Source organism: Pinus tabuliformis, chromosome 2_2 (assembly GCF_031772625.1).
Source record: "Pinus tabuliformis cultivar Carrire ecotype Pingquan chromosome 2_2, CPIR1, whole genome shotgun sequence".
NCBI lineage: Eukaryota > Viridiplantae > Streptophyta > Pinopsida > Pinales > Pinaceae > Pinus > Pinus tabuliformis.
Window position 1 is genome coordinate 844274958 of NC_142300.1, and position 25617 is coordinate 844300574.

Sequence of the window (25617 nt, forward strand, 5' to 3'; positions counted from 1 at the left end):
TGAAGGGAACTCGCGTGTGCACACAATTGTTCTTAAGGCAACTAGCGTATATCCAGTGAACTTATGATTCAGTTAATTCATCATATGTTGATCTTTAATTAGTGCATCAGTACTTTATTAAACATTAAACAATAACCATGTGTAGTAATAACATAATAAACCATCACACATAAGAAACACACATGAAAACCAAGATTTAAGGTGGAAACCCAATGCGAGAGAAAAAGCACCTGTTGTTGTTGTCTTTGTCTTCTTTTTAATATAAAGAATAAGTTGTTTACAATCTTGTACTGGTGCAAACTCATACCAATACGCAGGCACCCACCTGCAGAAGGCTACAACCTTCTCTCGTTCTCCAACTTCTACTGGAAGGGAGTTACAATGCCTTGGCTCTTGTACTGGTTGATATGTTTACCAGTACGTAAGCGCCGACCTACCACCTTCACTTGTTCTCCAGCTGCTACTGGAAGGGAGCTCCAACCCCTTGATCTAATCACCAACCACTACTGGCAGGAAGCTTCGACTTCCTCACTGAAGGCTCCAACCCTCAGTATCCTCTAGGGACCACGTTTCATAAATTTTCATACTAGATACTCCTGGTATACAACAACATAATATGTAGGCCACGTTTCATCAAATTTTTATACTGGACCCATCAGTAACATTGAAGCTAAAAAAAATCACCACTGCAATAACTGCATCTACCAACAATCAATCAATTTGAAAAGTTAGATCATTGTCACCAGAACACTGTGCTAAACCCAGAAACATGCATCATCAACCAGAACCAACTACAACCTCAAAATCATATGTCAGAATGTATACGATACTTTAGTGAGGCCAACTTGCATGTATATGCTACTTCCTTTAACCAAACCTACGTATACCTCCAAGAATACTGAATCACAAAAACCTATGAATCAAAATTGTACCAACCAGTAACATTCTGAAGATCTACTGTCAAATTACTAAGTTCAAAATCGTCAGCAACAAAGATCACCCTTTTCACTTAATTAATCAATCACTTAGACTCAATATCCTTATACATTCAGTTCTACTTTCAGATCTAATTAAGACATCAATGACAGACAAGAGTAAAACAACAACATTGATTAGATAGATCAGTCATCTCTTAACAGTGTTTTTTTTTTTTGTTCGTTTCGCATACACTACTTGGAAGAGTAAAACCGATGTGTATACGTGCCTTTACCAAGGTGAACCCACGAATAGATCTGCAAATACTAACTTAAAAATTCACAACTATTCTTGACTTCAGTCATACCCAGATACCAATGTTTACAGGATAAACACGTGTTAACATTTAGATCTAACCCAACAATTATCAAATCATACAATGATAAGTAATTTCAAGTCTCATGATCTTGATCCAACATTGTAACAAAAGGTGCATAAGATATTTTAGATCATGTCATAACCATAACCCTTACAACATAAGATATACTTCAGATAAAAGTATTCATGAAAAACCCTTTCACTTCTACACTTAGCCCTTTGATCTTCTCCTCCTTATATAGATTTAGCCTTTCTCAATACCTTGGACAAAAACAACATCTATGGTATTCTTAGACAGGATTAGGTAACCGTTATTCTGCTCAATATTGTGGACTAATACCATGGTATGGACCCTTGGTATTCTTTAACTTTAATTTTCCTTAACTTTCCATCCCATATGTTCTTTTCCTCTTGTGAAAGTGCATGGATATGTATACACACTTTTTGTACAGTGAACCCACTTGTATTCACTACTTAGACTATGTGAAACAACATATACAACTTAACATACCTGAAAAATTCTTTTTCCTCAATTGCTTGATTCTGATTTGTAGTCCTTTGTTCCTGTTAGTGTCGGTATCTTCATCCCTCCATCAGTGATCAAAATTTCTCTTTTTGCATGCATTTTAGGTGTCCCATTCGATCAACTACATTCCATTAGGTCATGGATCAACTGATGGTAGTGGTTCATTGTCATTTTCCCTCATGGTCTTTACCTGCTGGCCTATTTTCACATGTTCTAGTCATTTACTGTCATTTTTTGTTGTTACATTTGCAAAAATCATTTTTAAGGTTTTAGGTCTCATTAGGTCTAGGGTTTGCCACCATGGTCATGAAAAGCTCAATAAAGGGTCAGCAAGCACATGAGGAGGTCTAATAAATTCACAAAATCAAAATTTCAATGATGATATACACAATAAGTGGTTTTTACCTCAAAACTCTGTTTTGAGGTGAAAACAGAGTTTTTATTCCTATGTATAAAATTTTTATGTAATTTCAATTTTTTCTATATGTAATAAGTTCAAAGCTGCTACCCTAGCTCACCTTGCCAACTCCAGTCACTGCAAGCAAAAACACAAACATCAATGCATCAGTTTATCAAATGATTACGAAAAGTCAATTTCAATGGAAAAACAGAGTTCAAGACCAAAAGTGACTTTAACATTAGAAAAGTGGGTTCAAGATGAGTAAAAATTTAAAGCTATTCATATTTAAAGTGAAAGAGGTCCACTTTATCATTTCATTGTGCAAAATACTCTTGGAGAGCAAAAATCGTGATTTGGGAGCCAAGGAGACAAAAAACCTGTTTTTCAAGGCAACTTGGCCTGGCACTACGCATCAGAGGCAGTGCGCCGCGCATCAGGCAGGCACTGCGCATAAGAGGAAAACCTGCAGTGTTATTTTGAATTGGCGCTGCACATCAGGAGGGTGCTGCACATTGGGCCCAGTGCGCTGCGCATCAATCCAGATTTTTCTAAATCATTCCAAATCGTGCCACAACCCTCAAATTTGCTACATTTGCATTCTACAAGTAAGTAAACAACATCCTACCACTGAATTTGAGTTCACTCTTGTGTCCTTCATGAGTCTTGTAAGTTTAAAATGAAACCCTAGCTTCTCTTCATTGTTTGCCATTCTATTGTGCAATTTTCACTCCACCATCACTAAAAGCATTACTAAACCCTTTTCACCCTTTCATTACCCTAAATTACTCCAAAATATCCCATTTTCCCATATCTCACTCCCCTAAAATAACTAATTCCCTCACTAAACCCTAGTTTCCCAAAACTATTCCCTTCATTCCCCAATTCCATTTCCCAAGAGTAAAATCTCTTCATACTCATCACCATTGTCCCCCTTCATCACCATTTTTCACCATACCTTCATCACATCATCTTCCTAAGGCAACACTAAGCATCATGGCAAGAAACAGTGACTCAAGCTATGAAGAGGAAACATAAAGTGACAGTGCAAGAGAAAGGAATGTACAGCCTAGGAGACCTCACGAGGGTGGGAAAATAATCAGAGAGGATCCTATTAGCATTGCTGAACTTTTTGCTTGTCCCCTTGCTACCACTTGTTTCAGATACCAATCTTGCTTTGAGTTTTGTGATATGGTTGAGAGGATTAAGTATCATCATGAATTAGCTAGGAAATTTGTCATCAACATGGAGGACAATATGATACAACTTGCTGGCATCAATTTCACTCTTTCACCAGTCATTATTACAGAAGCAACTAGGATGCCAGATGTGGGGGAAAAGATGGAACAAAAGACAGAATATCAGCAAGCAAAACTATGAACCCTAAATTAAAGCCAAATATCATAGTCAATTGGGCAGGGTGTTTCCTTTTAAGTTTTTGGAGGACCGATATGTGCCACTAATGAAACTCATCATTAAATACTTCACATGTGAGGGAAGGTTCTCCAGACTCTATGCCTATCATAACAGATTGCTTATGCATTTTACCAGGGTTAGAATGATGAGTATACCATACTTCATTTGCAAAAACATAGAGAGGGTGACTGTGCTTACAAAGAGAAAACCATAACCACAACAACTTAATAGCATTTATCACTTTGCTGTCATCAAGATTATTGTTGTACATCAGCTCACTCAGTTGGGAGTGCCATGGGAAACCTTCATTGCCCATGAGATTTTCAAGGGGCCTCAAATTTTTGCAGAACCTCAAGAGGAAGGTGGACCTTCCGGGCAACAAAGAGAGCATGAAAGCAGAACTGAAGAGGCTCACATTCCTGTGTTTATAACTTATGAAAAAGGCACAAGAAGACTTTTTGCAACTACCAAACAAGTATTATCTCCACCAGGGGTGGAAGGGGTCTCGTTCTCTTCACTGGACAACAGGAAAATGCTATCTTCACCTGGGGTGAAAGGGGCTTTGCCTTATTCTTCAGCAGAACAGGTACAGGACAGAGGAAAGCAACCATTGCATGATGAAGGGCCTTCTGAAGGCCAAGACAAGGATTTTATTTTGGTTGAGGAAGAGGACACTGATTTGGGCTCCCAAAGCTCAAGACTCAAGGATGTGGTCATCAAGGAGAAAGAAGCTGAGATCCAAGCCTTATCTCTTGACCTTGAGAGGGCTAAATGGGTCATTAATTACCTTGAGCAATAGAACAAGCAATTGGAGGACAAACAAACAATCATGGAGTTGCAAACCATAAGGGAAAACCGACAATTGGCAAAAAGAAGGAAAATCAAGCTGACTTCACTAGAGCAAGAAATAGAGGTTGATCGAGAATCATGGTTGGGAAGAGTGAATATCCACCTTGAGAAGCTTCTTGATAAGGCTAATAAGGAGAAGAACATGTTGCGCCACATGGCCTATCACTATCTCGCCCGGAACAAAATTTGCAAGACAAGAATAAGAAACCTAAAAGCTAAGTTAGGGAGAGCTTTAAAAGCCAAAAAGGAGCAAGATAAACTTAGAATCTTGGCTGAAACTTCCTTGGCTCAGCAAAGCAATTGATAATCTTGCCTCTTGCCAATTTTGAAGCATTTTGGAGAACTTTTTGTCATTTCCTAAATTTTAATTGAAAAAACATGAAATTTCCTCTGATGCACAGTGCTGGTTGGGAATTTTGAGGAATGGCTTACATTTTTGGATTTCTCATGAAAAAATATGAAAACCCAGAAAGTTTCATGAAGTTTGGAGGAGATCTGGGTCACCTAAAGGGCAAAAAACACTTAAAAAATGCCATTTCTGCCACTTTTTGGACCCACAGGAAGCAGTCTTGGGAGAACTGATTTTTGAAGGGGCAAATGGACACCAAATCCTATCCTTTCCTGCGTTTTTCAAGGTTCTCCTTGCCATTTTTCATTCCTCATCAAACCAAGCATTTACAAGAAAACAATTTGATTCTGATTTCCTATTTTTTGCTCTTTTGCACTTCTCAAGTGCAATTTGAATTATATTTGTTAACTCATGATTGTTGAAGCTTTTGAAACTAGTTTTGTCCTTCTGAATTAATCTCTCTAACATTGTCTTGAAGATAGTACAATTTTATTGTGTTAGAAGAATTTTGCCCCTTGATAGTGATTGTCGAGAGCATTGGGTTTTCATCCCATGTTATCTTTCTTCTAACCATGACAACCTTATTAGTCTGGATTACAAACCTTAACAATAATTTGAATTCAATATTTTTACTTTAACATAACTATATTTAAACTAAGTCTCAAAAAAAACTACTATGTAACACTGGTTAAAGATAAAAAACAAAGCAAAATAAAAATTTACATTAAATACATAATAATTTTTCAATATTAATGCATCACATCTCTACCCTGTGTTTTAATTGACCTTTCTTAAAGAAAAAGGCAACACGATATCCAACGAATGACCTCACTATTGTATGTATTTTGGGGATACTAGTTTTGTGGGAGAAGTATTACACTTTGCGCTTGGTCAGCTTTTTGTTTCAACTTAGCCTTATGACTCATAAACATTGTAGTGAGGTTGCTATGTTATATAACCGTTTTAAACATGAAGTAGGGTGGCAAACATTTCATGTGATGATAGGGTGGCGACATTCTATCCTCTTGCATTCAGGGATTGCTTTGGTTCATCGTCCTTTCAACATTATCCATCTAATTGATATTGCTTGTGTGCAGAAAGGTATCCTAATTCTGTTTTTTATCCTTATTTAATGTCTTTAGGCGAAGTCACCCTAAATTTTGTTCTGGGCTATTATTAAATGTTACTAGTGGTTTGGGCTAGGTCACGTATCGTTGTTATGCACTGAATTTGGTTCCATTTGTCGTGAAATTTTGTTGTTTAGGCTATCTGAAGTTTGTTCACAATTCATTGTTCCATTGTGTTATCATAAGGTTTTTCTTGGTTAAGGGTAACGAGTAACGACAACGGTTTCAATGTTCTTTGTATGTTTTCTTCATAATAATTCATTTGAGCCTTCGTTTGAGTTTGTCATTGTTTTACCCTCTGTTGAGCTTTAATGATTCGAGCCATCAGGTATCTTGTTCAATTGCCCGGTTCTGGTTGTGGGTGTTTGGTATAATGGATCCTTTTCAATTTGGTTTTGACTTTGTGCTCTTTCAAGCTTCCCTGAAGAATCCTCTCGCGCACTCTCGGGTTTTAGTCTCTAAAGGGTTTAAAGCTACATCTTGTCTGTGTATGTTTATCAAAAATATATATCTTGGCTCTTTTGTTCATGAGCACAACCCTTGTGATAAGTCACATTCAATGCTTACAGTTCTTACTAGGTTAACACGTCCACTCTTCAGTCCAATTCACTTCCCCTGGTTGTCCCAATTTGCTAAGGTTCTATCTTCTAGCAAGCATTGGTCTATCATTGCCCCTCGTCAACGTTTACTCAATCGCAAGGGAGGAGCACATGGGAGTCCTCCTCTAAGCACTGCAGACTCTTTGGTTGGGAGTTTGTTGCAAATTTTTTGGAAGAAGTTCCCTTTGAAGTCAGGAAGGAAATCTGAACTCTGGAAGCTAAAGAGTTTTGAGACCGCATGTATTTTCTGATTCTGAGGTTTGCAATGGTAGCACCAAATGGGTGTGAGACCTTGGCAATCTCCGGAAGAGAGATTATACTTCATGAATTCCATATTTCCATATTTACATATACGCAGATGGAAACTCTCCTTAACATGGTGATATGAGAGAAGTAGGTTGATAACTTTAAGCTCTTTATGGGTTAGGAGGACTTGAAGCGGATTCTCAGGGATCTTTGTTATGACATGGGCGAGATTATGGTCAGATTGAGCAAAATCGAATGCTACATCATCTCTAACTCAGATATAGATTCTAATGTTCCTCTAGATGATGAAGCGGTTATAAATGCTCAAGCAATCAATATAGTTAGTGCAGACACCTCTCCAAATCCACCGGTGATTATCCTAGACGAATAAGTCCCTCTCAATGTATGTCTTTAGCTCATGGGTTCACAGTAGATGGTTGTTACTGTGTTCTTGTTATCCTCTTTTTGGTATAGCGTTTTATAATTGATGATCACCACAACATTTTATCATCCTCTTTTTGCATAGCGAACATTGCTCAAGAGTTGGAATCTCTTGTTTGTATGGTTTCGTTGGTTTGTTACCACGTCAATGGTTCTCTCTACTAATAAGTTATTATTATGTACTTATCTTAGTATTTGGCTATCACGATTATTATATCTCATTTTTTAGATATAAATTAGATAGGATCGAATATTAAAAAATAGTAAAATTTAATTAAAAAAAATAAAAATAGTAAAATTTATTTCTCACACTACCGGCGGATGGAATAAGTTTTCAAAATGATGTTCTGTGAAATTTTAAATTCAAGTCCCCGTAATTCAAACGAACGCGACAAAAAAATAGACTCTTAAATCTAAAAGTAGATGTAGGATGTAGATGTGCGGACTCTTTTCCCCCGTCCGATGGATCAAACCAGACACCGAAAAATAGACTCCTAGGACTAAAAATAGACTCCTAGGACTAAAAATAATGTAGGATGTAGATGTGCGGACTGTTTTACCACGTCGTGTGGGTCAAACCAAACACCTAAAAAAGAAAGACTCTTAAAACTAAAAGTAGATGTGCCCACTGCCTACTATCTTCCCTTAGCTTTACAAGATGCTGACTTCAAATTAAAAAGCTTTCGTGGAAGTGATACGAGCTTCTTAACTTCTTCCATAGTCAAGAAAGCTTTATGGCCATTTTATTCCAAACGTGAAAGAAAATACCGAGAAAATGTGCACTGCTATTCCTTGAATGACCAATATAAATCTGGAGTCTGGACTGACTTGATCTGATTTGATTTGTGTGTTAGAGATTCTATGCACTTGTGTTAGTGGTCGAACATAAGTGTCATTCTGAATATTTTCAAGATATATTCATTTATCGGTTTGAAGGAGTGGTTTGTTGTGTTATATAGGGGATTGCATATATTCCGCTGTCAGTAGCAGAAGGGGATATTTTTGAAAGGAAAAAAACATGTCTGATCCTGGTTTTGTCCCTGGATTTATCGGTGTGGTTATTGACAAAGCAATCCAGGAGATCCTTGATCGCATAGACATTGCTGTTCGCTGCAGGAAAGAATTGGCGTCTCTTAAAGATCTCGTAATGAAAATAGAGCCTATCGTTAAGCAGATCCAGAGATACCGCCAGGCAATAAACAAGAAAAAGAAAGAGAAGGTCTCGGCTGTGAGCAGATGGCTTAAAGATTTGGATGACCTTCTCCAAGAAGCATCAGAGATGACACGACGCTGCACAATACCAAAGTATAATGTTGTTCTTCGTTATCGAACCAGCATGAAGCTCTCCGGTTTGATTTTACACATCAGCGAACATCTGAAATTGTCCCCTTTGGTTGAGTTGGCCCAACTTCCAGAGCTGTTAGAGGAGCAAACTCAGAAGCTTCAACAGGACCTTGGGCTGATTAAAGAAACCATAGAAGCCTTGTCTTCTTCAAGCACTTCCCATGGCTATGGCGCAGAGATGAAGCTTATCGACGAACCATTTATAGTAGGACAACAGGAAGGATTTGCAGTTCTCGAAGATTTGGTGATAGAAGATGCAGAGGCTAGGAATATTGGCGTGCTTGGCAAGGGTGGATCCGGGAAAACTCTGATTCTCAAGAGACTCTTCAATAGCGAAAAGGTACGCAATCACTTCAGTGACGGTTTATTACTTTGGTTGACTGTTTCGCACTGTCCGTCTGTTAAGAGTCTTAGGAATGAACTCCGTGCACAAATAGCCTTACAAAAGGGTGCGGATTCGGGCCAGAATCTGGATGAGGAAGGTGTAAAATTATTGTTGAATAAAAGATTGCAGCAAAGTCAGAGTTTTGCCATCTTCTTGGATGATGTATGGGGAGAGCATGCTGCGGAATTGCTGGAGAAGTTGGGTGTACAGAGCCCTGTAAGGGAGCACTCCAAGTCCAAAATTATTGTCAGCTCCCGGGATCGCAGTGCCTTGTTAAAAATGGGAATTGCAGATAAATACACAATAACAATGGAGGACTTGATTGAAGACGAGAGTTGGAACTTGTTTTCCTATCACGCCTTTCCCTATAATAAAGGAATTCTGCCCGCAAATGTTGATGAAGATATAGCCAAGTCTGTGTGTCGTAAATGCGGAGGGATTCCTATTGCAATAAAAGTGGTGGGGAGGGCAATGGCTGGCAGTACTCTTAGAAAGCAGTGGGAATGTGCCCTCCAAAGCTTGCCAAATGCAGAGAACGTCTATGACTGCCTGCGGTTAAGTTACGACGCTCTCGCCAACGAGGATGTTCATATGCAATTGTGCTTTCTATACGTCGCCTCTGGCTGCTTAAATGGCGAGGTTCTTGATATGCAATCAGCGATTCATTCATGGGTAGGGGAAGGACTAGTAGCAATGAAGGTATTTCAAGACGACCCATTCCAGATGGGAAAGATTTATGTCAACATTTTAGCAGATCGTTGTTTGATAGAACCGATCACGAGAGACTTTGAAGGGCAAGTAGTACTCTTCAGGATCCACGACTTGCTGCAGGATTTGGCAACCAGAGTTGCCGAGGAAGAAGAAAATTTCTACTGCCGTATGGGTAGGAATTTGTCAGCATTGAATGAACATGAGATCAGTGAACGCACCCGGATATTTTTGACCTGCAATAAATTGACATCGCTTCCCCAGACTTTGAGAGCTCCACAAATCCGTTCATTGGTAATGAGCATGAACAAAGACTTTACTAAAATCCCAAAAAGGGTGATGGGAAGTATGGTCTCTCTCAAGCTTTTGGATTTGAGTGGGACGTCACTGAAGTCATTGCCACATAGTGTGGGTTGTTTGAAACAGCTAGTATGCATGGATTTAAGCGACACACCCATAAAAGCACTACCTCAATCTCTTACAAATCTTGTAAACCTGGAGATTCTTGATCTTACCGACAGCAGCATTACAGAATTACCCTATGGTCTTCATAAATTGGCATCCCTCAAGTTTCTTGACCTTCGGCTTTGTAAAGATTTGCAATATGTACCTTCCAGCATCTCAAAGATTACCTCTTTGGAATCCTTGCTCATCACAGGCTGTGAAAGCTTGTGGACAAAACCCGTTGGAAATGGACGGAAAAAAGTTGCTTGCATTGATGATTTAGCGAGCCTAAAGCAACTAAAAACATTGCATTTACAAAATAATGGGAAAGTTATCAGTGAGGGAACATTAGGTAGTATGATTGAAATGGACACATTATTTTTTAGACTCACAGAGATGGAAAATTTACCAGGTGACATCAGTAAGATGTCAAAGTTGAGAAGACTCTCACTGCAATGCTCTCACTTGGTTAAAATGGGGAGCAACTTTTGTGACCTTCAAAATTTGAGGTATCTCCAATTGAGTGGGTGCAATAAGCTCGAAGAACTTCCACTTTTGCATATGCTGAGGAATTTGAGGAAATTGGGGATTAGTAATTGTCCTATGTTGAGGCAGCTTCCCAAAGAATTTGGTGGCAGAGGCGCATTTCCTTCCCTGGAAATATTTTCGCTTGCTTTTTTACCTCGTCTGGAAGAGTTACCGGTGGTAGAAGTGGAAGCAATGCCTCTACTCCAAGTTTTTATTATCATGATGTGTCCTTGTTTAAAAACATTATCGGAGAGTTATTTAAACTTAAAAGCACTTCAAATAGTAAAAATTTACAGTGACTCGATATTAATAAAAAATTTAAACAATTGTAAAGAAAACAGTAAACTAAAAGTGGTGACAGCGTCTGAGCACACCATCCAAAAAGTTATGGAAACTCTCGCAATGTTCATGACAAATTTCGCGGAAGGTGAAGATATTACTGGAATTTTTTTTTATGGTACGGATACTTGGGGAAACGAAGATTTCCTATCAGTCATGAGTTGCGAGAGATTTTGAAAATATATTTTGTATCAGACTTTTTAACTGTAAATTTAGTTTTTATTAATTCTTCAGTGTAAATTGTAAGGGTTAATCTGCAAGGGGAGGTGAGGGGAGGGCGAGGAATTGCTTCCACCGTTAAAAGTGATTGGAATTTGGGAAAAAATATTTCAATCTTGTAATTGCAGTGTTTGAATAATATTTTTGATTATGGAAATGGATTCAGCATTATCAAAAAATATTTCAATCTTGTAATTGCAGTGTTTGAATAATACTTTTGATTATGGAAATGGATTCAGCATTATCAAAAACCTACCGGGCACCCATAATCTTGAAGTTTGACAATGGTAACCTCTATTTACAAAAATCTATACCACGTTTTATCAAAATATTGTCAAAATTTCCATGATTTCACCGCAAAAACTAATCACTACTACAAATTGTAATATTATTAAAATTTTCAATTGTATTTTTTAAATTTTAATATAAATAATTAGACTTTGCAATATAATTTTCAATTGTATTTTTTAAATTTTAATATAAATAATTATGTCTATAAGTCTTTTTATGCATCAACAATCGTCAACACTTTTACCCTGCTCCATTAAGACACTTTCAACGGTTGATTTGAAGTGTCATCTGGGAAGCATGCAGTGCACTTTCACTGCTTTCACTGCTTTTTCCAAATATCAGTTAAATTGCCTTCTTTTCACTTCCAAGTTCTGCTGTGCATTGAACCTGGCCCTGTTATACAAAAACTCTGATCCCAGTCAGGCCCTCAGTCTTACTACATAGAGTTCTTCTGCGTCACTTTCCTGATCGCCTTTGCCAGCAAAACGAGCAGATCGCCCTCGTTTTTACATGGGTTTTGCAGCATTCGTTGTGTTATCTTGCCGCAGGGGAAGGTACTTCATTATTTCTCACTGTTAACGCCACTAGTGTCGCAGATGTAAAATAGTATATTGACTGATATACTACATGAAATATAGCTACGGCCATGAATATGTATATGTATACCTAAAGTTAGCCCATGATTGATTTATTTGTATATAATTTGTGCAGGTATCTACTTGCCCCGTCTGTGCGAGTCTCACAGAAGTGGACAACGGCGAATGATAAGCGAGGTTGCATCATTTGCTGTCGCTCCTGCAACAATTGGTTCTGGAGTCACAACAATTTCTCCCACTTCGGCTCCATCTCCCGCTTCTTCATAGTTAAATCATTAAAGTAAGTTCTCACTTCTCATACACAACTACCATAGTCTGAATCATTGTTTTTACGTGCAAGCAATCTTATGCTTTATTTTATTTTTTCAGGATTTTAATTTCGTCGATTGGACGCCATTTCTGAAGCAGAAACGTAACTACATAAATGTTAGGCCTTGTTTTAGTTGCAGCGACGGAGAAGGCTATTGATGGTTCCTTATGTTTGGGATAAGATGTGTTAGCATTAGGGACGGGCCCATTGTTTAAAATTACGAACCAGATTGTGTAGTCGAGTAATTTTTGTAGCTTGTAGTAGTGTGAATCAATCGTACAATCAGATTGGTTGTGCAGGGGTTATATCGGCTCATATTGCAGAGCTCTATGTGAATAGCTGGAACTTCTCAAAATATTCCTTCGATAAATAAAATTTCGTATAAATTTATTTGGAATAATCCATGTATTTTGCATCAGTATATGGTGTGATGATATGCTTTGGGACTTTGTGGAAACACGGTTTATAAGACAAATTTGGAGTCCGATAATTCACTCTTCTGAATTTTTCCGGTCAGCACATTCGGGTCTTATGAAATAATTACCCTTGACTATATAATAAACTTATAAATTACGGGTTGCACGTTTGAATCATATCAATCAAAAGAAATTCACAGATAGATTGCATTAAGTAACCACATCTTTCAACGACTTTGAGAAAAGCAAAAACAACTCTCTTAAACCCTACGTATAGAATGAAGATAGAAAAACATAAAAGAGGGGAAGAATAATGAAAGCATCTCTCTTAAATTCTACGTAGTAACGGAGAAAGAAAAACATAAGACAGCGGAAGGATAAAGAAAGATTAAAAGGATTAGAAAATATTAAAAAACAGTTAAAACATAGAAAAAATATGAAAGAAATGATTGAAAACATATGCTTTATATTTTAATAGAATTGGTGCTTTTAAAAATATGCACACAACTTCTTAAGAATGCGTATATATTCTCAAAAATGTTAATTTGGCACTAAGTTTTTTTTAGCAATTCAGGGGATATGATATTGATGAGATTACAACTTCTTAAGAATGCATATATATTCTTAAAAATGTTACTTTGGCACTTAGTTTTGTTTAGCAATTCAGGGGATATGATATTGATGAGATTACTTGCTTGTAATTCTAGTAATCTCATCAAAAACTAAAATTGATGATAAAACTTGTTTTTATATTGTTTGTATCTTTTTACACTACAAATTTATAGATAAACACAAAACACATTACTATTTTTTTTATTAAAAAACCAATAATTTTATTTTATTAAAGAAATATACAAAATTACCTTTTTTTCATATACATAACATGTGTGTATCGAAAGAGTTCACCGAAGATCAGATGTACTTTTCGCAGAAACCTTTTATGCTGCATAAAACAATGAATCAAAAGTATATGCATCCATATACATACACAAAAAAGTGCTTGTTCTATTATATTTGTTGCATATGATAGACAAAAGTAGTGTCCAAAAATATGCATCATGTAGTGGGAAAAGTAAGGTCTATGATAATATTTGTAATGGTCCAATCCATTGCACTTTTCAATTAAACATTGCCATTGTCCGAAATCCAAGCCTGCTTTAGATAGTTGATTCACTGTGGTATCCTAGAGGGATGTGGCTTTCCAAATTTTTGTTGGTAACCACAGCGACATCAGTTTCCATGGTTGGAGGTGAAGGATCCTTCTGGGCATCCGAATTTGAAATTTTCTAAGTAACTTCCACCCTTGTATCCTTCTCACGGACCTCCTAAAAAATGAAGCATCACCCCCAATGACCTCCTAAAAAATGAAGCATCACCCCCAATGACTTTTGGTTGGGGAGAAATTACCTAGGATCATCAAACTGCAATGATTAACTAAATGACCATACTTATGGCACTGTGTGCATCTCAAATGAACCCCTCATAGTCAACTAATTTATTGGATAGAAAAAGTATGATAAAACCACAATGAAATCTCTATAACCGATATTGTACAAAGATTGGTGAAACTTAGGCTTCTCTTAGAATAGTTTTAGTTACCCAAAATAATTTCTATAGTCAATCTTTCCCATGAAGTTTGAACAATAAACGTGTTTTTTTATATTAATTTTGTGTTTCCTCAAAAAAAAAATTAAAAACTCATACATTAGCTAAATTTCCAAAAAAAAATAAAAACTTATACATAAGTCAGATTTTCAGATTTCCATAGTTCATCTAAACATCTATAAGCGGGCGGGAGAACCGAGAGGAGCACGAGCAGGGAAACTGGCAGGAGCAGGAGCGGTGAGCGCAGGAGTGGCGAGCAGGAGATCTGGGAAGAGCAGGAGCGGGGGAGCCGGTAGTGGACAGCATAGCGGCCAGGGGGTTTCGTCCTGCAGGAGCAAGAGGGAACAGGAGCAGGAGCGGGAGAACCGGGAGGAGCAAGAGCAGGGAAACCGGCAGGAGCAGGAGCGGTGAGCGCAGGAGCGGCGAGGAGCAGGAGCAAGGGAGCCGATAGCGGACAACATAGCGGTCAGGGGTTAGCTAAGTAGTTTTTGCAGACAGAGGGCAGTGGATAGCATAGCGGTTAAAGGCCGCGACAGCGGATAGCATCGGGGTTTTCTCCACAGGCGGCGAGGGCTTCTCCAGAGCGGCGATCAGCAAGGGTTCTCCTCAGGTAGCGGGGGCATCTCCAGAGGCGAGCGAGGATTTGCAAGGGTTTCTCCGGCAAATCCGCGAGGTTTCTCCATAGGCGAGCGGCGAACGGCGTGAGGAGCGGGCTCTCCTGAGTCGAGCGGGGAGAGGCAAGCAAAGGGGGTTTCGTCCTGTAGGCTTGTTTCATTTTCTGTTTCTTTAGTTCTCTCTGAGTGGGGGCAAGGTGGCTACCCTTGTCGTCTCTGCCCCCGGTGTCGCCTCTGCTCCGATGGGTCTTCTCCTTCTCGCCAACAGTTAGGTTTGTTCTAGCCGCGGAAAATCCTTTGGAGCGTTGATGGAATATGGGTGCTTTGCTCTGTTTCGTGCTGCTTCTATGGATGTTTCCGTTGGTCTTTTCTGCAGGCAGTTGTGGATGATTGAGGCAGTGTTCTTCCTCTGTTTCTCGACTGATTCGGGTGGAGAGTTTGAGGGGGCGGGGAAGGAGTGGCTTCTTTTGCTGCTCTCTTCCTCATTTCGTGCCTCTCCTTTTGTATTGGGCGGTCAGATCTTGTGTTGTCCTCTGATGCTTGTCTGCTTGGTGCCACTTCTGCACCTTATAGATGGGTTTTGCCTTGTTGCCTTTCGGGACTTTATTTGAGATCTATTTAAGCAGATTTATATGTGCCTCAGTCCACGTTTCTGCATATACTTCTTGCATTTGCATTATGTAATCTCTTTTATATGAATATTTTATGCTTTTTCTTCTGAAAAAAATTTCTACACAAAAAACCATATTTATTATTAGCGATTTCTACACCAAAAAAACCATATTTATTGACCACTCGTAGACATAATGTATAAACAAAATATATCAACTGCTAAAAAAACCAAACCTATCTACTACAACTCTGCATATATACAGACTACACGAGTACATCATCATAGAGATCATGAATCGAAACATATAACAACGGCAAAATCTTTTGCATTGTTTTCAGTACCATTGGGATACTTGGCAATGTCATTTTTATTTTTTTATGATTTTTGTGATTTTCTTTAATTCCGACAATATGATATTTATCTTGAAGTTATTATAAGACCAATTGATTATATTATAATATTATTTTTTATTATTAAAATTAAATATTTTAATTCGAGATAAATTATTAGAATCACAATTAAAGTAAACAAATAATAATATTAAAATTAATTAATAAATATATAAATTGATTTTTTATTACTATTAATATTAAATACTTTAATTCGAAATAAATTATTAGAATCGTAATTAAAGTAAACAAATAGTAATATTAAAATTAATTGATTTTAAAATATTAGATAAATAATTTTCCAAACAGTAGTCTAATCAACTGTGTTTTTTTAAAAGTTATGGAAAACTGGTTAATTTTTAAATAATCTGACAAGGATTTTTGTAAATCTAAGTTATTTCAAAATTTTAGGTGCTCTAGAAGTTTTTGATAATGGTGAATCCATTTTCACCCAAAAAATATGATTAACTACCTCTCTACAAAATCTTTTAACATTTTTTATCCAAATTTCAACCACTTTTAATCCTCCAAACAATTCCTCGACCTCCCCAGACCACTCCATTTTCCAAATTCCAGCCTTCCTCGAATATGCCTTTTGGAAACATCTTGCGTATTGTGACAGACTTACTGGCAAGTCAAGTCACGGCCTCCTCTCATTTCGGCATCGAGTCGTTAGATGCCACATTTACATTTAAAACGCCGAAAAGAATGCGTATAGTCGCCCATCGCATTATAAGTCAATAGACAAATGGAGCAATCGTTTGTCTCAGGGTCGTGCCCGATCATTTTGAACCTCACACACCAACTCCAAGGTTTACGTTTTTTGACCCCGCAGCTTTCGGGACACTATTTTAGCCTCTACAGGATTGGACGGGCAGGGTTAGAAATTCTTATATTTGGTTTTAAATGCTTCTTTTCTTTGTTTAGGCGTGTAGCATATTATATATGTTTCCCAAAAGACAAAATGAATTGGAAACCTAAGAAACCAAAGTCCCAGCTAAAGGACTCTTTTTGCTTATTTATTTCGTTATTCTTTTGTTCAATCGATATATACGCTCGAATGTACACGGTTTGCTTTAAAAAAAATAAAATTATTATTCTAACTATATTCTAACTATAAAATTATTATTGAAATAAATGAATGCACGCAGTTTGTTTTAAAAAAATAAAATTAATATTCTAAACTATCAATAACATGACTATCATATGACTGATTGTGGAAGATTACAATCAAGAAAAGAATAAAATTAAAAAAAGGAATATTAAGTAAGGCATAATATTTAGAATACTCCCCATGGATTGCAACACTACGGGTGTAGATATTAATGAAGGCGGTGTTCACGAATACTTTAGTGAAATATATTTGCAAGAAAATACTTTAGTGAAATATATTTGCAAGAAAGTTCTGTGGTGGCTCCACCGGGCATCGCCGAATTCGACAAGGCGGTTTCCGCGTTCGAAAGTCTCCACATAGTTGGTTGTTTTGTCTCCACTTTTTACCCCTATATAGTAAGGCCGCAGACTCATCAACCACGCATCTCCTAATATTGTACTGCCCGTTTTCTGCTATTGCTTCTCTAAATTATCTCAACATCGTTGGTAGATATTCAGAACAATACAGAAATGGCTGTTGCGAGGCTTGTTTTCACAATCTTTGCCCTTATTTCAGTTATAAGTTTGCAAGTTGTTTCTGGTACGTACAATTGATTTCATTTAATGTTCGGATATGTTCATAAAGAATCTATAATTGGTGGTATGTACAATTGATTTCATTTAATGTTGGATATGTTCATAAAGAATCTATAATTGGTTTGGTTAACCATTTTTTATCATCGGGATCATTGTAAATGGTAATGGAATTAATAATTTTTAAAATAAATATGGATCTAATATGAGTCGAGAGCGATTCAATTTTTTCATATGTAAATTGTAATTTTTTTTGTATGAATCACATTTAAATGTTATTTAATTTTTTTTTAGATTTTTATTTATTTAGATCTATATGAACAAAATTTGAACTCTGATGATGGACGAACAAAATTACATATATCATACTAATTATCAGGTAAGATAGTATGCGAGAAGCTGCCCATAGACGTTTGCGCGTTTTCTGTGTCGTCTTCTGGAACACGTTGTGTGCTTGAGCAATCCATCTTGAGTGATGACAATGTCCAGGTTTACATCTTTCGCCATTGCTTCTACCTAACTTTCCACTTAATTGATAGGGTAATTGATGATGTGCAGAGATCAAAGATTATAGCAGTGAATATGAATGAATTGATAGAAACAGAAGAATGCATGAACGCGTGTGGGGTGGAGAGGATGGGTTGGCTTTCGAGCTTTGAACTTACCAGGATGTACACTAATATGTAGGTGAGGACTTTGACCAAAGGATAATGGAATATTTCATCAAATTGATCAAGAAAAAGCACGAAAAAGATATTAGTAAGGATAGCAGAAATGAAATAAGACATTCAATGTGTTACTTGTAATATAGATATAAACAAAACATCTAAAGAAAAGTAATTGGACAATGATCCAGTTCATGAAAACAAGGTTTTCCACAAACCAATTAACTCTTCTAGAAAAAATCAACAATTCTAATTTAATAATCCTATCGGCCTCTCTTTGTACCTTTGGGAAAATTGCTAGTATATTACTTTGTAGGACAAGATAGTGACTTATTAAGGAAGAAAATGATGTAATATTATTAAAAAGTTTTTATTTATTATTTATTTTTAATGTTATAATTGGATTTAAAATTATAATGGAAAATTGGCCAAAATACTAATGTGTTAAGGAAGAAAAATGATAAGAGATATATGCATCATTTATTAGAGTATGATGTAAAATTTTATTGACTTTTGTAATATATAATTTTTATTTGTGGATAATTGGAATGTTCTAAATTATAATGTATATTTTCAATATTTTAACAATTGTAAATAACAATTGGTCCAAGGAATTAATTTCTCTATGATTTTTTTGCTTATAATTCACAAACACTGAACCCCTTGAGCTAACTCACTACATTGGATGTGCTTTTATTTATGTAGTATGAACTACCAAGTTTGTCATTATGAAGCTTAAATCAAAGTTTCTCACCATTTTTTCTAAATTAACAAGAATATACATGGGCTACTAACATTCACACTACCAACATGCATGGTGTTTTTTATTACATAAAGCCATAACCTTACCTTTACATGTTTGGAAATGAAATCTTAGCATTAGCATCTATCTTCCTCTCTCAAACATGGCAAATGCCCCTAAGTTCAACTCTTTATTGCAAAACTACTTAGTGATTCATGAGATACCATTTGGGGGTCAAAGAACCCATAAAGAGGCGAATTTTCATGGGTGGAGGCCTTGTTCGAACTGGATGAAGCCTAGAATCTTCATTTTCATATGTATGTTCCTTGTTTTCCTTTTTTACCGTGGTCTAGGACATTAAACCCATCACTACTATCCAAAACCAATTAAAGATGACCATATCCCAATTAGAGACTAAAGATCCTATGAGAAGGTCTTATGTGGTGTTTCAATGCATCCTTAACCATGCTTTAGCCCAAAAACCTTTGTTAAATCCTAGATGACCTTCTTATACTTCTTTAACCATTGTTAAGTTGGAAATACCCATTACTGTTAGTAATTTAGCATCATATTGTCCCGGAGTAAACAACTCATAGTCGAAAGATGACCCAGAGATGTAATGCATTTGTGGATTGTAGGTACTTTTCAAGTTCAGTGAGTCGAGGAAGCATCATGTATAAAACATGATCATTCTTGTTATCATGTTACCTTTGTTATAGCTATAGATCCATTCTTAGAGCACAAGTAGCCTAATCATGGCACACACAACATCCTTGGAGAAAATTGATAACCAACATATGTTAATGTGGCAATTAAAGGACTTGTCCACGACACTTGAGTTTGAGAGGAAATGTTTAGGGCCAAAGGCTCATGTTTCCCTTTCCTAAATGTGATCATGAACATAAGGCCTATCCATGATTCTTAAGACCTTATAATGAAATACATATTTAACTTAGATGTGAAATACTCATTGAAGGGGCTCATGACATTATTTCTAGTTGTTGTTCATAGTGCTTGGACTTAAGAATTCTCAATGAGAGATTAAGGTCAACATTCCTCACTAGAGGATGTTTATTCCTTAGCAAAAATTATCAATGCACAAAACTTATTATTGTGCTTGTATCCCACTCAAATGTCAAAATACCTTCTATAAATTTCATACATGTTGGTTAAAGTACTTGCTTAAATATCTTGATCTCAAAAGGACTCGTTTTGAATATTTAATGATGGTTAAGGTCCAACAAGCCATCCATGCTTTAGTGTAGTTTCCAATGGATGGATTCATGGTTCTTGAGCCTAAGCAGATATGTTGACATCATGTAACAGAACCGAAATAAAAACATGTAATTAATTAGATTAATCATGCGATTTATAATCAATACACAATTTATCAACTAATTAACATTAAATTTCAATAAATGAGTGTGAGGAGAGACAACTTACCCATGGAACGCTAGTTGAACTCTAGTTGAATTCTGCTAACTGCAACAAAGTCTTGGGTATGACTCTCCACCCAACCATAGGCTTAGTTGCACAAAAACTTGCTACAACTAGCCACCCTCAAACCCTCAATCAACGTACTATTGCCAGGGAATCCTTGGTCTCAAAACACTATTCTCCCAAGAGAATGGATGGTGGAACCATGGAATGATGGAATGCCTCTCATCTTCCTCCCCATCTATTAAATAGAGCAAACATTGGAAGGGGAACTACATGCACACACTCCATGTGTCAACATGCAACTTTACTGCTTTTTGTTTTATTCTTTTGTTTTTACTTTTTGATAGCTTTACTAATTTTTACTGCTTTCTTGTTTTATTTCTTACTTATATTTATTTAGAACATGTAATTAAATTATTTTATTATTATTTTATTATTTATTTACTATTACTATTTTTTTATTTATGGTTTATTATTTATTTAATATTATATTATATTACTTGTTATTTATTATTTTTATTATTTTTTATTTTTTATTAAGGGACATTACACATCACATGCTTTTTGTTTTATTTTTCTAATTAGTGTTAATGGATTGATTCTATTGTTTATGTGTCATTTATATAGAGAAGACCTCAACCCCCAACTACAATGCATGAAATGTCTTAATGACACCAATATCCTACTCCTAGGGAAAATACACTCTAGTGAGGGATTGTGCTACTATGACTAGATATTGTACATACCACTTGAACTCAGGAAGGTTAAATTAAGGATAAAGGACCTTGTTTATCCCCTCTACCATATTTGAGCATCTAGATCCATTTCCACTAAACAAAACCTACTCATGGAAGCCATATCCCACTTCAAGTCTTCCAAACAATGTCTACAAAGGACTCATGTGTTGGTTCAAAGACTCATTAATTAAGGATATTGACCCTGAGAAAGTTCAATAATATCATGAGGTGTTTTCTTCCCTCCCTCAATCATGGTCAAGGCCTTGAAATCCATCCTTAATGCACACACGCTCCTTATCACATCCATATCCAACGTTGATGTTAAGAAACCTATAGAAAATTTTTCTTAGTATGGTTTCTAGGTATTTTTAATGATGATTGATCTCAATGATTGACATTTAGAGCATGCTACATGTCTATCTGATATGAAGGTACCTTTAGTGATTTTCACCATTAATTATCAACTTGCTAGAACCAACCAAATGAAAGGGGGAAATAAAAATGATGTAAGGAAGCTAGATGTATGACCATGCATTGATGAAATGAATATTATATTTTCCTTTAAGAGTTTTAGGGTTCTATCTCTCTTCTTTAATATAGGTAAAATTAAATTAAATTAAAAAAGAAAAAAAAGAAAAAACTAAACTCATAAAAGAGGTAGTTATGCTCCTGCAAATAGAGAAATAATTATAGAATTTGTTTTCTAAGCCAAAAATGTACTTCCACATAGGTTTATAATTTCAAACATATTGATCCTTGACCTCATATTCCACCCAAAAATAAAATATTGGTAAGCTAAGGCACTAGTCTTTTATCCTCCATCACATCTTTCTTTTATCATTCCTTTGTTACGTTTTCCTTAGGTTTACACTTCGAAATCACCTTGTAATTCCTTCACTTTGTGTGTTTGGGGATTCCTTAACATATGTTAGTCATCTCATGGATTATGGATTGATAGTTCAAAGCATAAGTTAATTTTAATTTTTGATTTAAATGTTTATATTTAGGAATTATATAAGAATCTAAAATTATTGTATGAGTTTCATATTCATTTTCTTAAATATTGATCTTAGTCTTGTAAGTTAAGTCACTTCCTTCCTTCTTTCTTAAATTACCTTCCTTCATTCTTTCTTTTTATGAGTAAAATAAAATAAAAATATATATTGTATAGACAACCTTTATTGAAAAGAAATATTAAAAATTTGAAAAAAATGGTGAATACCTCCATTTCAAATTCCAACATCTTAATTTATAGTTAAATTTCCAAATAAGTTGTAAGCATTATATACATCTGATTCTTCACTAGTCATTTGAAAAAGAGTAAAGACAACAATATATGTATTCAATTTCTACTATTGTAAATTTTATATTGAGTATCATTTTGGGGTGAGTTGAAAAAAATGGTGAATACCTCCCTTTCAAATTCCAACATCTCAATTTATAGTTAAATTTCCAAATAAGTTGTAAGCATTATATACATCTGATTCTTCACTAGTCATTTGAAAAAGAGTAAAGACAACAATATATGTATTCAATTTTCTAGTATTGTAAATTTTATATTAAGTGTCATTTTGGGGTGAGTTTGCATTTTCTTATGTATTTATATTTAAATTCTTCAAATTCAGCATTTTAAGCATATTGATAGTCTTGTGTTTTCTTATTAAAAAAAACTCTTTTTACAATTATATTTACTCAGCCAACACAATTTTTTACTTAAAGCAATTATGTCGATCATTATTATACTTTTTCTTTTTTATGTACTGATATGATCCTCTTTATCGTCAACACTTGAGTTCTCTTGATTGCTTTGATGAAAACCCTTTTTCCTTCCTTGTTCAAGTGCCCTATTTTACAATGATATGTTGTTTGCAATGTTGTTTTTGGATTGATTGGAGCACTCTTGCTAATTTCTTGACTTTGGCCTACAACTTCATTAGATCACTCCTAGCTTCCATTCCATGGATATTATTTTTTAATATCTTTATAGAGGCTGAAGGAATCCCTCTGAATTGAATTTTGTAATATTTCTTTAGTTTTCTAAATTAGTTACCAATATGATACCATTTAAAGTTCAGCCCATACATCTAAAGGTGGTTAATACATAACTTCTTTCGCAATAGATTCCAATGCAACACAATATATAACTTGTCATTAAGATTGGCTGAGAAGTATCAGGACTCAGATTTTAATAATAGTGTTCAAATAAGAGGTGATAACCACCATAAAATTCATTGAGTAGAAGTGTTGGAACTACGTTTAGGACTATGAGATAATATGGATGTATTGACTTGTATGAAAAAGAATTTAGAACAGTCCATTCACTCTATATTGATTAACAATAAAACCTTCAAATTTTTTTTGACTTCTTGCTCATGGGATGAATTTCCTCAATGATGAGATGAATCATTTTCCTTAACCCTTTTCCAAATAAACCTATGTAGGTTATAGTAGCTCTATATTATCAAAAATTCGAATCAATGTTGAAAGCAATGTACCACTTTCATTGAGAAAAATAAGGCATTGAGATGGCATGAGCAGTTACAGTGTTGGTGCCTAAATTTCAGGGGATGTGTGATAGTACCATCATGGGCTATCACTACCCATTATTTACTTTCCATTCCTTTGCTATCTACTTAAACAATTTTGACACAAAACTGGCCTGCAAATGAGAGCAATTATATTGGTCCATTGAAGTTGCTCATTCAATGCAAAAAAAAGATTTTTCAATTGCAATATTAGAAGATCAATTATTCCACAAAAGACCCACTGGAAACTTATGTTCAAAAGGATGATGAGGATTTCAGGACAGATAAAATCCTTAATTTCTGGGCATGGATATGTAAAGAATTTTGGAATTAGTTTCATGGAAAAATAATATGTTAATGTAATATTGTAGATTATGGTTGGGAGCATGGTTGTAATAGTTATTAAGAGCATGGAGGATTAGTAATATTAGGTGAGTATAGTTTTTTTCTGATGGTCTGTCCATCACCATCTTTAGAAACCCCACACGAAAATTAATTTCTGAACTGGATTTTTTTTCTCTGCAAGTTTTCAATTGATTCCTACATAAGCTTGGTTTATTTTTAAGTATATTGAACGTTATTAAAAAGTATATCCATTTATTAAAATAGATTGTAGGTCTGAATGCAAAAGGTTGTTTGGCACAAGGGATCCAATCTCATCTCTGGTGTTTATACTAAGAGAAGTCATGCTAGCCAAAGTTTGCCTTGGGTCCATCCTAGTTTTTCTACTGATAATCTATTCTACTTCCCATGTTGTAGATGATGAGAACCTATCATTGAAAAAGGTACTGCCTATCATCGAATTTAATAAATCATTTCTCCATTTACCACAACAATTTTTCTTTTTATTCTCTGTAGGAAGGTACTCACTTCTACATACAAGCAAGGATGAACACCAAAACCCTAATTCTTTGGATAACAATTTTTTCTATCACCAATCTGAACATTTTCACAAAAAGGCATACATCTAGGATCTTCAACTCAGATACAAGCAAGGATCTTACAACAAATCTAATAATTCACACGTGCTCTCAGCTCTCCCCTATTTTCCCTATTTTCTCTACACACTCTTACAATCCTTTACGGATTACATTTCTATATAGCTAGAGCATAAAACTGAATCATAAATTCCCCACAACAAATATAGGATGCATTAACTCCTCCCCAAAAAATACTGGAGCTAATATAGCAACTAATCCTATTGTTGTCACATACATGAGATTTCTGCCCAATTTAATAAAACCAAAAATCTCAGCAATCTCCACCTTGACAAAAATTAGCCTGATGCCTTGTTCATTTATTATTTTTATCTTTTCTGCAAGCCAAGAGAAGCCAGACACCAACGCAGCTTCTCTAACAAAACTGGTTTCGTGAACATGTCTGCATAGTTTTCCTTCGTATGCAACTTTTCAAGAGAAACACCCCTTTCAGTAATAACATGTCTTAAAAAATGGTACTTGATTGGTATATGCTTTGATTTACTATGATAGGCTGGATTCTTGGCTAAGTGAATTGCACTTTGACTATCACAAAATAACTTGATGTTGTCCTTTAACCTCCCAAACTCACCAATCAAACCTTTCAACCAAACCGCTTCTTTGCAAGCATGTGAAGCAGCTATGTATTCTGCTTCAGTAGTGGATAAAGCAACAATATTATGTAGCTTTGACATCCAGCTAATAGCTCCATCTACAAGAGTAAAGACATACCCTGAAGTTGACCTTCTCTTGTCCAAATCACCTGCAAAATCGGAATCAACATAATCGCAAACAAATTCA

The 25617-nt window shown here is 35.7% G+C and overlaps 1 long non-coding RNA gene across 1 annotated transcript; it reads left to right on the forward strand.

Annotated features, from left to right (window-relative positions):
- The first annotated feature begins 11985 nt into the window (after positions 1–11985).
- Positions 11986–12746, forward strand: LOC149195611 (uncharacterized). The gene is made up of 3 exons (XR_016255159.1): positions 11986–12055; positions 12213–12377; positions 12467–12746. It is a non-coding gene; the product is annotated as an uncharacterized LOC149195611 (long non-coding RNA).
- The last annotated feature ends 12871 nt before the right edge of the window (positions 12747–25617 follow it).